The sequence below is a fragment of the Crassostrea angulata genome, chromosome 2 (assembly GCF_025612915.1).
Source record: "Crassostrea angulata isolate pt1a10 chromosome 2, ASM2561291v2, whole genome shotgun sequence".
Classification (NCBI taxonomy): Eukaryota; Metazoa; Mollusca; class Bivalvia; order Ostreida; family Ostreidae; genus Magallana; species Magallana angulata.
Genome location: NC_069112.1, coordinates 21,774,067 through 21,791,560, shown reverse-complemented (window position 1 = coordinate 21,791,560; position 17,494 = coordinate 21,774,067). Strand labels below are relative to the sequence as shown.

Here is a 17,494-nt window from a genome sequence, read left to right as displayed (position 1 = left end):
GAGTTGGCGGACGGAAGGATGGATAGAACGAAGGGGAGAGAGAAAGAGAGGAAGAAAGAGAGATAAAGATTGAAAGATAGAACAATATTTACCGTCCAGCCTCCACCGTCTGTTTCCATATCACAGTAGACAGGAACCAGTCTATGTCGATCTCCAAAAGGATCAATGATGTATAATTCTGAAGTGCTCTCTCCGGACTCCATGACACCCTTACAATCTGGGGGTGCTGAACGTTTTAAATGATAGAAATAAATACAATGTTTATATGGTCATCATATGCCATCAAGTTTTAAAAATTGAAATGAATCCAATGTATTTATACGTCATATGGTCGATATAACTTTGTAAACTTCAAACTTCAAACACCGCGAAGGATAAAAGATCGTAAAATGTCATAAGTACATTTTTTAAAAATACTAGAGCAATATTGGTAAAATAAATGTTTCTTTATAAATTATAAAACAAAAAAAACAAAAAACAAACAAAAATAAATAAATGAAGATCATATATATTTTAGCATTATATTTTGATTATAAAATATAACGTTACTTATATTTTCTTTTTACAATATAATGTAACTAATCTTAACACTAAAAAAATGATAACAAAGACTGAGAAAAAAATGATGTCTATCTTGTTTAATTTCAACATAATGTACATTGACTAGTGGTGTCCCAAAATAGCGTATACAAGTGGCCGTATTTATTTAATCGAAGACACAGGAAAATGAAAATTGTTTCACAGGGCTCAGGTAATTTGCATTCAACTTACTTTGAAACCAAATATTGTTTGAGATATAATAAGTGAAATGAAAGCGCCGGCATGCTAGATCATAACTTTTACATGAGGTGCAATGTCTAGAACGAAAAGTTAAAACTAACATAAAAAAATGAAAATTGCGAGTAAAAGTCATTGTCGAATGAAAACAATCTGATAAAAAATTTGTTGATGATTCTATTTCTTTTCTAATCGAGAACATGTTTGGCTATAACAAAGCTTTCAAAGGTTTTATAACGCGTTCTCTGACAAGTTGAAGTGTTAACTCATGATAAAATAACGACTGGCGTTTTAGGCGTCGCAGCGCAGCAACTAATCTAATTTGTAAAAAGACCGTGAAACACAACATAGGAGGCTTTTGAGATAAAGCAAATTCACAAAATTGCATAAAAAGTTTGCGAAAAATTAGTCAAACAATATTGAAAATATTCCGATGAGTATGATGACAGTAAGTGAAAAAAGAAACCCCGACCAATAGATTTGATTACAAAATATTACATGCAAATCACTTGACTTTGTCCTTGATTTCAAACTATGTCATGCTGTGTATTACATTTTTAGTTTCAGTCTTTAGGACATATTACTTTTAACTCACAGAATATCCCGTTTTGGTATAGAATGAACAGAGTACCTCGTTTGCTCAAAATTCAAAGATTATTTTAGACAGATTTATACACTTGGCATCCTGATAACCATCAGCCCACAAATCCAAGATTGTTCAAAGTTTGGCCTATAATTATTAAACTACTTACGGTCAATTTGGTAATACTTCTAGCCATCTTCTGTCATGGTCAAATTAACAAGGTCACATGTCCGATGAATCCGACATTTTTCTACCAGTGAGTTGAACCCAAAACATCCACAGTTAATGCCACACATAGCAGCGCAAGTACAACGCGATTGAGCCTGATGTTCTGCTACAAACTCTATGTTGGAGATTCTATCGTCACAGCTCGGTGTCGCTAAAAAAGATCGCTTCCTAACCGATTGTAGAGTTACTGGCATCCAAAGAATGGCGAAAACAACAAAATAGAGAAACATTCCTCCAGCACGGGTCTATCAACAAAGAGTTAATGGGTTACAATCACAATGTTTTATGCTTTTGAAAATTGCAGTTTTTTCTAGTCCATGTTCAATACAATATTACAAGTAATTAGAAGCCAATTGTTTTCTTGATTTTTCATCAAGAGATTTCTCTTTGTACTTGTAAAGAGGATACAACAATCACTCTTCTAAAATAAAATCTTTAGGGTCTTGTGTTTCGAAAAAGATAAAGGGATTTGAAATGATTAATATATATGCATTGATTAACAACGGATGCGCATGTCATGACAATTATGGAAAGTTTTCACAAACTGATTATCATTTAATGATATATAATCACTTTAAGTAATCATGTGTGCTGTGAAACGTTTGCGTTTTGTTGTCAAATGTTGATAAAACCAAGCAGGATTGAAATGTTCGCTAATTTATTCCAATCAATCATAAAAATGTGACATTGTATATACATTATTGATGATACAATGAACCGGCTATCGACATTTACAGATTGATTTTTTGCAAAAATTAATTTTTCAACCGAAAACGGGGAGATTTGAAAATTAAGTTAAAGCAAATTTTGATAAATATTTATTCCTTTTTGGAAAGTATGATAATAGGTTTAGTCATAGGTGAAAACATACTTATTCTATTCATGCATCTAAAAAACTGTATTAAATATCTGCCAGTGTTTGATACTTTTTGGAAAGTTATATTTCAACGTTTGGAGCATTCATCGCCATCTGTTTTTTCCCCCTAATGTCCCTCTCCCATAGTTCATGTATTGTTTTAATTTGCACCTTCGATTTTTTCTCTTCATATAAAAAAATGTATACCAACACTTGCTTAGAATACCATGTAACTTTTTAAGGGAGTAATATGTATACCAATATGTACATTTACATTATATTTAATTATCAAATTTACAGGCAAACAAATACTATTATAATATTTGCTATATTATAATACTATGCTTATACTCTGAGATGAGAATTTAATTGTGAGAGCAAAATAAGTACTTTTGTAGTAAAGTAGTAAATGATTTAGATTTAAATCATTAAATCTAAACAAAAGGTGGCAACCATTTCATTACTTATTTTGCTCTATTTCTTTTTTATTGAACTTTCACAATTAAATTCTCATATCAGAGTACTTTCGTTTAGATTTAATGATTGATGATTTCACTTTTAAAGATTTTGTTTAGCTATATGTCATGGCAATGATTGAACCAGTTGTTAGCTCTGTGTTTGTGGAACCAGCGTTGACTTTACGTATAGTGTATATTGATTCGAAAGATATTGTATTTTTTAGGATGTGGTAGTGTATTCATATACATGTTACACACACACATTACGAATATAATAGTGTTAAAAATTACAACAATTAGTTACAACCAACATTATATACAACTCAAAGCACAGAGCAGTAGAATGCTGCGATTTGTTCGTAAATGAAGAATCGGAGATTGGAATTATATAATTTTCAATAATACATTTATCGCACTGTGTGTTTTGTTCTGGCTCTCAATGCATGTATTAATATCAAATAGCAGAAAAAAGTCTTATTTTAGAGTAAAAGCAGAACTTCTTTTGATTTAACAAAACTTCGGGTGGTTGGCCTCGGCAGAAAAAGCAGAAAGAGCTGATAATTTGTAGATTTGCCACTAATGAAAGAATCTTCGTATTTCTGATAAAATGTGCTAGTGTTTGTGTTTGAAGAAAAAATAGTTTCTTTTAATATTTGCCCTAAAATTCAAAATGTATTTAAATCTCATGAAAATACACATATACAATTTTGAACATATGTGTATATAAAATGCCAAGTTATACACATGTATCAAATCTATTGTAAATAATTATGATTTCAGCATTTCGGCACATGTCTAAGATTTAGTCAAAAATTGTGAAAAATGGCACATTTTCTCATAGTTTTTGGAAGAGGAAAATGTGTCCGCAGCCGTTGCAAACAACAACATTAATATATTTTATGTGAATAAAATAATAAAGTTAAGTTATAATTTGAGTTTCATCGTGGGCGACGGCTGCGGACATAGTTTTCTATTAAAAAAACCCATCAAGAAATTGGTGTCTTCTGCTCAGTTTTATTAAAATTACGAGAAAATGCATTGTTTGTGACGTTAAAATTACCCTCGTGAAAGTCTTATCAGGTAACTATTTATAGATTCATAATTTATGGATATTGTTGTGTAAATAAATGTTGCATTTCCATTTTTGGTGATATTTCAAAATCACTCTTAAGCAGGGCAAAATATGATTGAAACTGTACCTAGTTCTTTGCAATACACACAAAAAATCTAATTGTAGATCCTTACATTTGTATTTTCGTACATTTGTGAATCACATCGTTTAATGTTATATTTAATAAAAAAAAAGTAGGAAATCCAATTCAATTTGATTTTCTTGAAAACATCATTAGTGTGATTTATCAAAAAATGCAAACCTTTTTAACTTATGACTTTTTATCTTTTAAGAATGAAATAAAATTTAATAACCTATCGTTACGTTTTGCATCAAACAATTTTACATACAGTTGAATTTCGATATCTCGAGCACTGATATCTTGAATGCAATGGATATTTTAAAGTAATTTACAAGTACCAACCACTTATTTTTTAAGTATTTCATCTCCATATATCGAATACGCGGACATCTCGGGGATTTTAAACAGTCCCACTTGGTTCGATACAACGAAGTTTGACTGTTTAGTATTTGACATATTTATACTCATTAAAAAAGTACATCCTTACATGTATTTTCTCTTCTTGCAGAAAAACATTCATTTTACGATTTATTTCGCGAACAAAGGATATCTGCCCTTAAGGACATTTAAAAACTGCGACAAAATAAATGTTTAATATGTGCCTTCTCTCTCAATTGTAGAAATGTAATTACATCAATATAAAGTTCATATAACAAAGAACGAAGTCGTTTTCATAGGTAGGGGTCATTTTATTGTCTCGAATCTCCAGAGAATAATGAGGACGCTCACTTTTTTTTTATATAATTACTGACTTAACACAGAGTCAGTGCATGTTTATCTACCGTTAACTGTTTAATGGTAGCTGTATTATTTAAATGTAAGCTTATGTTGAAAGGAGAACAATAGACAAACATGGTCTAATGTTAAAACAGAAAAAAACACTGTTTCTCATTGGTTACGCGGTTTTCTGTTGTAAACGGTATACTTTGACCTCTTGAATATTATAATTTACCACGTGATTGCAAACCCCAGGTAACACAGGACGTCCGATATGTAACGTGTTAGATAGCACGTAATCAGCTAGGCAGTTTTTGTCCATATCGATTTTAATTCATTCTTATCGATTAATATTAAGAGATTTTCGGTTCTGTGCCTCACTGAAATATCTACTTTTAAATCCTTTCGTACGTGTTAATTGTTAACATCAGTTTCTGGATTACGACGATCAATGGCTACTTATGCTGGCCTGTATTTTATGTTATATTAAAAAAAAATATGGCAACATGCAGAAAGAGAGAGAGACAAGGAGAGAGAGAGAAAGAGAGCGAGAGAGTGAGACAGAGACAGAGAGAGAGAGAGGGAGAAAGGAAGATTTTCAATTATAGTACAGCTATTCTCTAACACTACTCATTACAATATTAGATAAACCCTCTATTTTATGTTTTACTGTGGTTTCATCAATATTCGTTGAACACCAATTTTCGTGGATTTCGTTGATAAGTTGATCCACGAAATTAAATGTTCATTAAAATTCATTTTCAACTAACATTTTGTATTGATAGGATCACTGGCCACGAAATTACGTATCCTTGAAACTGTGGTTTTCAGAAAATCCACGAAAATTGATACCCACGAAAATTAATGAAACCACAGTATTATCAATCAAGGGCAGATAAGTTTAAAATCAAGATATTTGCAGAGGACAGTGAAAGTAAGAAAACAACTTAAAACCATTAAAACAATAAATTTTGTGTGAAAAATGACAAACCTTTACAATAAATGACTACAGTAAAATTGAACGAGAAATAAACGTAACAATAGTGACCGAAAAAGGGCTCAAAATACTGAGTTAAACACAGTCAACCTGTGACAGTGATATTGTGTGTGATTGCTTTGATTGTGCAGATCTATATGTGTTTCTTTGATATTTGACTGGATAACAATTCTAAATGAACCAGTAGGTGTCCTAATGAATGCCATCTTGTTCCTAAAATCCGTCCCAAGTTTGTCACTTTGCCGTCAAAGCGTCGCTGAATGACATAGTAAAAAATTAAAGCAACACAAAAAAAACCCCCAAAACAAATCAAAACAAAAAACATAACAAAAACATAAAGATGAATATTAAATGAATGGCTGAATGATGTGATCAACTGATAGATAGATAGATAGATAGATAGATAGATAGATAGATAGATAGATAGATAGATAGATAGATAGATAGATAGCTATATAGCTAGATAAATAGATAGATAGATATTCTTTCATAAATGTCAGAATAGTTTAAAACAACATGGTCCTTGGCGCTTTGCTTCTGGGCTAAGAAACAAAAAAAGTTTTTAACGATCGTTTTCAATTGGTAACCATGAAATTTATTTTCTATTATTGATATTTGCGAAATTTTATGTTTAAGGTGTAAAATCCCTCTGCTATTAATTTGACCATATATTTTTCAAAAAAAATCATATTCATTTTTATCAAATTCAATACCAAATGAAACAAGTTAAAGTGATGAAGCGCTGCTAGATTTTTCAAAAAATGATAAATAAATGTGTCTAATCATGATATGAATAAAACTAAATATATTCATTAGAAAAAGGCACATTTCACCATCGCAGCATAAAGTTAAAATATTAATTGTATCTGAAAATAATATATAGTTATATACATTGCCAATTCATATTACAAAACATAATGAAACGCTGCTTTTTTATTCAGAATTGCACTTTGTTGTTCAGGTTTGTAACAAAAATTGCTTCGATCAGCAAGAGTTATGTTTCTTTGCCAGAGACTATAAAAGGTTTTACATACATATTCTACATACAGTACATAATTAATTGCCACAGTTTCTAATTTATCAAAAATGTTTTCTGTTTTTAAATTTGGATAAGATATTAATAAAAGGATCAATATATTTTAGAAATGCTACAAATGTAAACCATAACATTTTATTAAAACAAAAACGGATATCAAGTAAATGATCTTCTAGTAATTGATATGTTCTCAATGCAGCACTGTTAGGGTTTACTTTGTGGTCGCGCCGAAGTTTAGAACATAATAGTACACACTCTTGAGACTTGAATTTATACGGATAGTGTGTAATTTGAATTCTGCTAAGATTTAATGAAATAATTGATTATTACACCTGTTTTATGATGTCCCCAGGGAGATTTCATTCGCAAAGTGACTGGTGTGAGAAATTACCTTGCAAACTCCTCTAGGTCAGATGAACTTCCTGGTGACACACCGGTTAGAACATTTATGTCAAGATGTCGAATGAAGTAACGAATTTCCTATACCAGCTTGGGACACAATTATAGTCCGCAACAAAAATGTATACTTCACACATGATTGTAAATAATTTTTTGGCATTTAAAGCAAACCGTCAATAATAATCAATATACTTTTAACAACAATAATAATCAATATATATCATAATCAATACAAAAAAATCAAAGTCAAATATAATTGCATAAATGCGTTCAGGATTGTCCAATGTCCACAGTTCCATACACGTAACATATAATGTTCATAATTAAATGTTCATTCAAGCAAAAGCGTCGCTAGAATTATAATAAAATACATAAGCATAAGCATATAAAAGTTACAGAGTCCAGCGTACATAAACGTTAAACTTAAGTTATTGGTTCTCACACTAGCATCCATTTCGAATGATCGGAACGATAAATAAGAAAACGTTGCGTAATTCGGAGTCGATGAATTCCATTTGCAGTTCACAGCTCACCACATTTGAATTCAAATATAACATTTCATATTTATATCAAAAACAATTTACATTATTCACACTTTGGAACATATTGAATACACCATTTTTATTAGCACATCAACGGCACTTCCTGTGCGGATGGATAGTTGGCTCTTCGCAGAACATCGACTGCGTTCCTCTATTTCAACGTCTTTTCTGCAAGGTATTCTCATGCCAAGTCCGGGCCTGGTCCATAGCGTTCAGGCCTCGGATATTCGGAGTTCCTATTCTCTCCGGTCAACTGGTATGCTAATTCTTCAGTTATTGGTTCCATAGCGTGAGCGTCTGCAAGTGATCATCGTGGTTTTCCATGTCGGCGAGGTTTCGTTGAGGTAGTAGCGTTCTCTACTAGTGATTTCATTTCAATAGTCTCTTGGGAATTTCGTTGATCAGGATTCTCACCAGACAAAACTTTTCTGTCAGAACTTTTCTTATCCCTTCACCACCCCCCTTTCGACAACCCGACCAGCAACCACGGCACATATATCTTAACTTTTAGATAGTTTTACGTTTTATGATACAAATTCCAAAAATAATCATTATTGCCAAAATTAAAAATACATAAAACCAAAGAATTTCCACACCTGTTGATAATTCCATAGGTTGTAGTTCATTGTTTACTGGCAATTCCGCCATTAGTGTGTCCATAGGGTAAACTTTAATATCTTTTAATTCATCACTAATCTTAATGTGTTATATCCCTGGAAATTTGCCGTTAAGATGATCCCAAAGTGTGTATGTATACTATCGGAAAAAAAGAAACTCTGCATTATTTAATATATAAGAAAAAAAAACATTTGAAAATTACAATAAACACATTTTATTTTTTGTAATACTGTTAACACATGTTTTCGTAACTGCATCTCATAACACATTAATGTCAACGTCGAATAACGTCAACTTCAGCACACTTGAAAGTCAATGTTATTTAAAATTGATTTACCAAATTAATAACGCGTGTGTCCACCATTTTCGTTCACGCATGCTTGACAGCGACGCCTCCTTGATGCCACTAAAGTGTTCAGAAATGCTTGAGGGATGTTGTTCCAGATGTTGGTTAAAGCCTGGCCTAAATCAGTCAATGTCACTGGCAGATTTGGTAAACGGCGTAAAGTCTTTCGATTTCATCCCAGACGTGCTCGATCGGCGACAAATCGAGGGAAACAGCTCGCAAAGGCAAGACATCGAAATTCTGTTGAACAAACAAGTCCCTGACTACAAGTGCAACGTGTGGCCTTGCTTTGTCTTGCTACAGAGTGATGTGAGTTTGATGTCTCTGTATAAAGGGTATCACATAACGCTGAATAATTTCATCTCGATAGCGTACGCCGATGAGATTTCCATTGACAATTTGTAGAGGGGCCCTTCCACGTGCTGATATTCCACCCAACACCATAACACCACCTCCACCAAATTGTCGACGTTGCACAACACAAGCGTCCTGGTAACGTTCCACAATGCGACGATACACCCTACAACGACCGTCACTGCTATCAAAATGAAAGCTAGATTCATCAGTGAACAGAATATTGGCCCAGTCCTGTATTCTGAATCGCAGATGTCGTGTGCACCACGCTATTTTGGCGATACGATGACGTTGAAGCAGTACTGGTCGCACTGCTGGACGTCTTGGTCGTATGCTTACGCACAGTTCTTGGACTAATTGGTCGTAGCCCTGGAAAGCTACGGGTCAAACTTGCTGTCTGGAAACGATTTCTCAGATAAACAAGTCTAATGTGGTTGTCCTGGTGACGTAACGTCACAGGAGGTTGCCCAGAGCGCGGTCGATCCTGAGTGTTGCCAGATTATTAAAAACGTCCCCATAATGTCTAGATGGTGTTCCGATGATCTCCAAAGTGTCTTATCACAGTATTCTGTGCCATTCCAGCTTGCAGCATCCCAACAGCACGATTACGTTGGTTTTCGCTAAGTCGTTTGCATGACATAGGTACATTTTTTTGAAACTAAAGTGATTTCCTTACCAAAAAAAGTTTAAACAAATCTTTTACAGATTTTATTTCAAACAGTATTGGCCCGTAAAACTCGTGCATACAAACTCTTCAATAAACAACAGGTGCTCACTAACCATGAAAAAGCCGTGCACCCGGACGGTTACCATCCGATATTGTCAAAAACAATATCATTAACGATTGTTAAAATATTGTAAATACAAACAATAGATATAGAAAAATTATACTAAATTTTATAATGCACAGTTTCTTTTTTCCGCTAGTATATTTATTCCATCAATAAAATTTTGAAAGGAGTCAGACATTAAATTGACTTTCTCGATTGTAGTACGGAGGAATTAATAATGAACAATGAAAACCAGAACATCCCTGTCCCAAATTTAATATGTTTATCGTAACATTTTTTTTTATTTGAAACATAATTTAAAATTTCTTACAATAACTCGGTTTTACGGTTTCTTAACTTAGTCGCAGGTTCAGATATTTCAAACGTGTCACGTCCGCGGTATTTCATTATCAGTCAAGATGTCAAAGGGTCACACCATCGTACATTTTCACAAGCGAGCAATATATACAGTACCGATCAGACCCAACTTAACAGAAAGTAAACCCCAACGAGTTTATTTTTGGGTTAACTTTAGGTTTACTCTGGGTTTACTTTTTAAAAATGTTGGTCCACTCGGGGTTTACTTTGGGTTTACTCGGGGTTTACTTTACTAAATTGCTTTTGAGGTCAACTCTATGCACTGAAGTGTGAAGCAGACTAGTATTTTATCTAACCATCCTACTGCCTGTAATTCCTACCCTTTGTATATTCCAAATACACAGTTATCGTCTGCTTTCAAGAGTATACCTCTGACTGGGTTTACTCTCTGTGTCCACTCTAGGTTTACTTTGGGTTTAATTTGGGCCCACTCTAGTAAACCCGAAGTAAACCCAGAGTGAACCCAGAAAGTAAACCCAGGGTGTAGTTGGGGTTTACTATCTCTTAGGTTGGGTCTGATCGGTACTGTACAAAGCAAACTTACTCACTATTAATTATATTTACAACACATTATACAATTGCTTTAATCACATCGGTTATCATAGCAAGATTTTTCTCTAAATGCTTTTGTTTGCTAACAGATATATTCTTATGAGGTTTTGGGGATTGGTTTACGCAGTTTCACTTTGGGGATTTCCTTACACTTAAAACACCCTTTGCTCCTCGTGTAGTCAACCTCCATTGGTTCTTCCTGTCTATTTTCTGTCGGGAAAAGTTAACCAATCTTTCATTTGATAAAGGCGTGATAGTGTCAAGCCTTGAAACATTCTGTGTAGTATTTGTTATACTTGACCCTCTTATAGCTAGTCTTTGTCTTAAGTTTTGCTCGGGCATGGCTACCCGAATCGCTGACTCCAAGTATTTGAGGTTTTCTCTAAGGATTTTCATTCTGAGATAGTCAAAGGTCAAACCATCGCAAAAGATGTCTACTGGTATCTTTATCTTTACTGTATGCGTCTTCCGCGATTTGCAACAACCGTTCCGCGAATAACTGTACACTTTTGTTTAAATTTTGCCGCGTCCTGCGCATTACCGATAATGCATGTTGAGAGTCGGTGATATCCGCGAATCTGTTTTTTAAAGATTCTTTTAAATCGTTCCACGAGGGCATTTCTTCCGACGCGTCTGTTTCGTCCAAATATTTTTTTATATAGTCCCCTACCCAACCTTTACTCGTAATATACGCGATCATGGGCTTTCATGACCCTCTTTCCCAGACAATAAAATATAGTTTCAATTTCTTTTATCCACTGATTGAATTTTCTAGCATCTCCTTCAAAAGGAGTTATCATTGAAGATAGGGGCACTTAAAGTGCGGCTGTTCTAGCTTTAACTCGACCCATAAAAAATCTTTATCATTATCCTGATTTGGGACTCGGTGTAGAGGTTCATTAGTTCCATACAACCTTGTTTCATAATTTGTTTTAGTTTGTTTTTCAAAAGCGTTTTGTATTACCTGACCTTTTTCTGAGAATTTTCGACCTGTTCCATGCCCTTCATTTTCTTAAATTTGACCTTACCCCGCAAATTGTATTTCCGATTGTTCCATTAAATTTTAAATTCTTTTATATCATACCCATTTACAGTTGCCATATGTTACTGATCTGAATTATTATAGCACTTCGAATTATCCATAAAAGTCTATGTGATCCTTCTGTTGTTATTCTTTGAACTTTTGAAATCATAAGTCAGTTCATGTTCATGATATTTATTAAGCACACTTATAGTATAATAGTATAACATCAATCTACAATTTCTTAATCAAATCGTAACCATAAAATTCAGTATATAGAATAAGCGATTGTTAATACATCCTTTCGGGTCACAGTTCATTGTTAAAGGTTAATGACAATTAGGGGTCTTGCATCCGTTCACCGCTTTCCAAAGTCCAATCATCATTGAGAGTTTTATTCTTTTTGGGCATTCCATCGACTCCACGAATTCTAACTACGCAGTTGTCCTTTTCGGTCAATGACCTTTAACATTTTTCACCATACACGTATCTTGTATCAAGTGCAGAACCATCTAATGACTTATTAACGTAAAGGTGAATACAATAACAAAATTATATTTCATATATATAGGGCTATCTGGTTACAATAGAGAGCTATTCACTATAAGCAAAATGAAAGCGGGTATGCATGTCTTCATGTGAAGCTTTTAACTCTCCTATTACGCAATATCCAAACAATACTATATTACAATTAGATTGATAAAATAATGAAAAACAACTTTTCCAGCCACTTCACTATCGTAGCATATATTTTTTTAGTTACACAGCAAAGACTTTTCGGGCGCCTATATACCTTATTGAAGGGGCAAGTTCCTTTTTTTTGGTCTCACATGAAAGCCCTTTTATTTATGCACAACTTTTGTTCTACATGCAATTAGAAAATATTTTAAGCTAAAAAAATACGAAGCAAAAACATGAGTAAAAATAAGCAATTTTTAAAACATAGATTTCGATGAAATAATTCAAGCGGTACAATTGGAAAAATTTAAAATACAAAAATCAGAGGACAACATTCAAAGTGTCAATTTTGAAGATTTTTTAATTATGACTTATTTGCAACGGACCATTTCGGAGCCTTTGTCCGGAAACGAATGCCCTAAATTTTTCAAAATCGGAGGGGTAACTCGAACCAGGAAGTTACGATTCCTCATCGTTTTGTGACTTAAAAAATTCATATAGTTTACAATACACCCTGAAAACATAAATAAAATCGGTTGACAAACAAAAGAGTTATTAATATTTAAAAAAACGCCTAGATGAAGAATAACAATAATGAAGAATTACCATCAGAATCAGTACAAGGTCTTCCGTTGGAAACGGCTCAACGGAAGACCTTAAATCAGTAAAAGGTCTTCCGTTTCCAACTTATTTATCGTTAAATCACAGTGTGGTCGGTTTTTTTTGTTCATTCTAGTCATTTAGGGTTTAAATTCTTATAAACGTCAAACATATACCAGTATGCCTTTTTTAGCAGCATTTATATTTATGCAAAAATATTAAAACAATAGACATTGTTCGATGTTAAATTGTAGTCAATTTAATTCAATGATTTAAATCCTTTGCCTGATAACAATATAATTGCAAAACACTACAGAAGGACAGATTGTTTTGACCCTTAAGGATGTTCAATGGTCATCAAATTAACCATCAGATGTATCTAAAATTTTAGATATGATTTGTTCATCCATAAATAAACCCATAAATTTTGACCTTAAGAGAGGAAGAAGGAATCAATCTTTGAGTAGTATGAGGTGATAATTTCGGTTGGGGCGTGATGATAAATAGAGAATAATAAATACCATTTTTCATATCACAGCCAGTATCAGCCCGAGATTCCAATATCAGCCTGAGAGTCCAAGGCCCAAGGTATGATATTGGCCGAGGGTTGATACAGGTTGTGATATGAAAAAAGGGTATCTATTATTATATTTACTTTATACTTATTTATAAAATTCTACAAAAGTTCAAGTTGAACAAATTAATTTCAAATATTATTTGAAGTTAGTCTGTACATGTATTTAATAGTAATATGACTTCTTATTGATTTACCAAACATACAGCTACAGAACCGGAATTTCCTCGTGTTTGAAAATTAACCTTAATTAAAATTGACTGTATGAATTTTTGTTTTGTTTGTTAACATGCACAAATGCAGAAACAGAAAAGGGCAGGGGACTTCGGAACCAGGTGTGATACGCATCCGTATCAGCACAGGGCTGGTACATGTAACCTGTATCAGTCCCGGGGACCGATATGAGTTTTGTGATGTAATCTGTATCACATATGCAAAAAACATGTATTTATTACTAAGTTTGTAATAAACTCCAATAAAGCCCGAAGGACTTTATGATAGATTATTATGATAGTTCTTTTTTTGTTAAGGAGATCAATACAATATAAAAATGACCACGACTATCGAGCCTTCCTACGATGCCATTTTTTTTTTAATTTTTTACCAAAAAAAAAAAATGAAAAGAAATCGTATGTGACATTATAACATAATAGTTTTGTGAACAACTCTGTTATTGTTTTTTTTTTTACTTCTGTAGTATAAATTGAAGAGGAATTATATTCAAATAGTAAATAAATAAAAAAAAACAACCCCCCCCCCCCAAAAAAAACCCCCCCAAAACAAAAACAAAAACAAAAACACCACACCACAAAACCCAACATACTGCACATTTCAAAGGATGAAGCTATGCCATTCAGCCATTTTTCAGTTACCTTTCAGTCACATATCAGTCAACTAAATATCAGTTGGCAGAGATTCATCCCGTGTTTAAAGAAGTCGATTCAATATGAATATTTAGACTATCACTAAAATTGTAATCACGTAGAGTCTGTATCTAATGTACTGCAAACGAACGACTTATTTCGCAACATACCGGTAAAATGCACTTAGCCTTTTTTTTTTTAAAAACTCTACAGCGCTTGCGTAAGATTTTAAGTTAAGAATCTTCTACTAGAAATCGTCGGTGCTTTTGACGAACGCATTCGTAACAGGTTTCACTTAAATTTCACTTACGAGTTTTTCTTTCCCTAGCAACGATCTCCATCCATTTGGTTGTTCTCATAAAAGAGTAGAAAAATACAAGTACAGCAAAATTTTCAATAAAAAAAAGACTTAAAAACTTATACGATACATCACTAACATTCAAGGAAATTAATGTGGTGTAGTATGAATCACAAAATGACCCACAATCACAATGTGTCTTTGGTGTGATGTAGGAAATTTTTATAAGAAAATAATATTGCTGTAAATTTTTTGTGAGAATTAATTTCTTTGTTTTTCTGTCAATGACTGCTATATAATGCAGAATAATGGTATAGTGTGTCTAAAAAGGTTCTATTTAGCTGTTTATTTTGGTATTTCACGTCGGGTGATGAACTTTATTTTTTTTAAAGTTTTGAAATACTTACATGTGCCAGAGGGTACATCGTATACATGTGCTATTGTAATGTTGCGACAAATTTTACCTGTAAGAATCTCATTAGAATGTTTAAGTTTTCACTTCAGATAAATATTAGTCGAATATTTAAGAATATCATCGGAATTTTTGTGAAAATCAGCAAAAACTTAAGTTTTCACTTACGATAAAAATTAATCGTAATATTTTTTGTGAATGAGGCAGCAAGAAATATTTGCGACAGCGATGCTTCAGTGAGCCTCTCAAACTTTTCGCACGTAAACAAAAGTCAGTTAACAGTATTTCATTTCATTATGTATCTATGTCGGTTTAATCATCATTCTGACTTCCGCTATGTTGCTGACACTTCTTATGGTCGGATACCAGGGGAAGTACCAATGTTCCGGGGGCCACGGTCCGTTCAGGAAGGCGACATGAAAGCTGTTGAACCACCATCCTGCATCACCAAAAGCGGCAGAGTTAACATTCCCCTTGTATCGCTCCATGGTACTGAACGACATACCGTTCAGATTGGTGCCAGAGATGTTAGTGTTGATCATACTGTCTCCTGAAATAAAAAAATAAATACTGTAATCTGTAAACTTTTATGAGCGAATTACAACTAAGAGAAAAACCCAATGAATTGGGTATGTTTACCTAGTATTCGATTCAGATATAAGAATACTGGATGGTCTTGGCCATTTTAGACAATATTGATTTATGGATTTCCCTTAAGAAACTGGACTTTGTACAAAGATAGAATGGGAAAATTTTAAGAACTAATCTATCAAATTTCAAAGTGAATCTAATTAGTTATTTTTTGTGAATAAAGACTTACGTTTTAAGTGAATAATATTTAACAATAATGAAAATGAGTTTTAACGATTATGAATCAATATCGGCAATTAAACCAAAAGAGAAAATCAACAATATACATTGATTTAAATAAATATTGCATGGAAACAGAAAACTAATGCATGAGATAGAAAACGTTGTGAGAACTTTTAAGGGTCTCTTAAGCCAACACAGATTTATATTTTCGATTCGAATTTAGGAAGTAAGTATTCTGCATCAAATTTGAATCAAAAATGTAATTTTACGAAAGATATATACACTATACATTTAGCCAAAAAAGCGAAATGAGTAGTTCGAATAAGCAATTTTAATTTCGTACCTAGATTTCCGGTGTTTGGTCCTCCCAGGTGGAGCGTGTAGTTTGTAGATTCGTCACCAATGGAAAAGTCTTCGTATTTCTGGTGAAATATGCTTCCATTGTTGAATTTGAAAATCACATACAAGAAATGCGCCTGTCGATTTGTTAGATGATGAATGACGTCGTTTCCTATTTATGGAATGAAAAAAAAAATATTTCTAACATAGTATCATCAAATAGATCAATTAATCTACTGACTTATTCTAAACGTTGTTTACATTACGTTAATTCTCTAAATAAAAATCATTGATAATTTTTTTATTTAAAATCAGAAATAAAAAAAAAATTAGTGACAAACATGTTTATTTACTTCATACAATGTATACATTTCTAACATATAACAAAAAGTTTACTTTAACAAAAAACCCCTACAAGCTGCTTTAAATTGATGCATCTTTCAAATAAATCATTAGATAATTCATCATCTCTTAAAAGTTATCTAAAAGCTTTGGCGTCATCTATTCACAATTATCTGAAACCATGTCAAGTATTACTTACAGATTGAAGAGAGGAGCAATAACTTATTAACTTTTGAATTGTTCCCACGATTATATTACGCAGTATTAAGTTTTTATACTTTCGCGTGCAAAAAAGTTCGTGAATTAAAAAAATCATTTGCGTTCTCACTAACGTACTAACACAGGCGTTGTATATCTAATTAGGATCGGAATTAAGAATAAAGAACGATCACTGGAATAGCAAACGTCCAATGTGTGCGACCAAAGTAAGTAAGCGTTTTGAATACGACCACGAACATACTGAAAAAAATATGCTATTTACGCTGGTGGTTTTCTATGGTCTAACAATACGCCTTGGTATCAAAAAAGCGGATGTATTTTTAACACACCACTGGCAGTGTTTTCAATTTTTACAAACGCTGACTGTAATAATTGTATGAACTCTTTGCCATCAAACTGAGTCATATATTGATTGACGTTTTATTTACCCATTGAAAAAAATAATTCAATAAATTCTATTGGGTAATATTACTGACCAATCCAGTAAGCGTTTGGGGGATCGCCAAAGCCGTTCTTGTATTCCGTCCAAGT

General features: G+C 33.0%; 1 pseudogene; it reads right to left on the bottom strand.

Annotated features, from left to right (window-relative positions):
- The window catches only part of LOC128174025 (uncharacterized), a 62,996-nt pseudogene that overhangs the window by 15,022 nt on the left and 30,480 nt on the right, over positions 1 to 17,494 (bottom strand).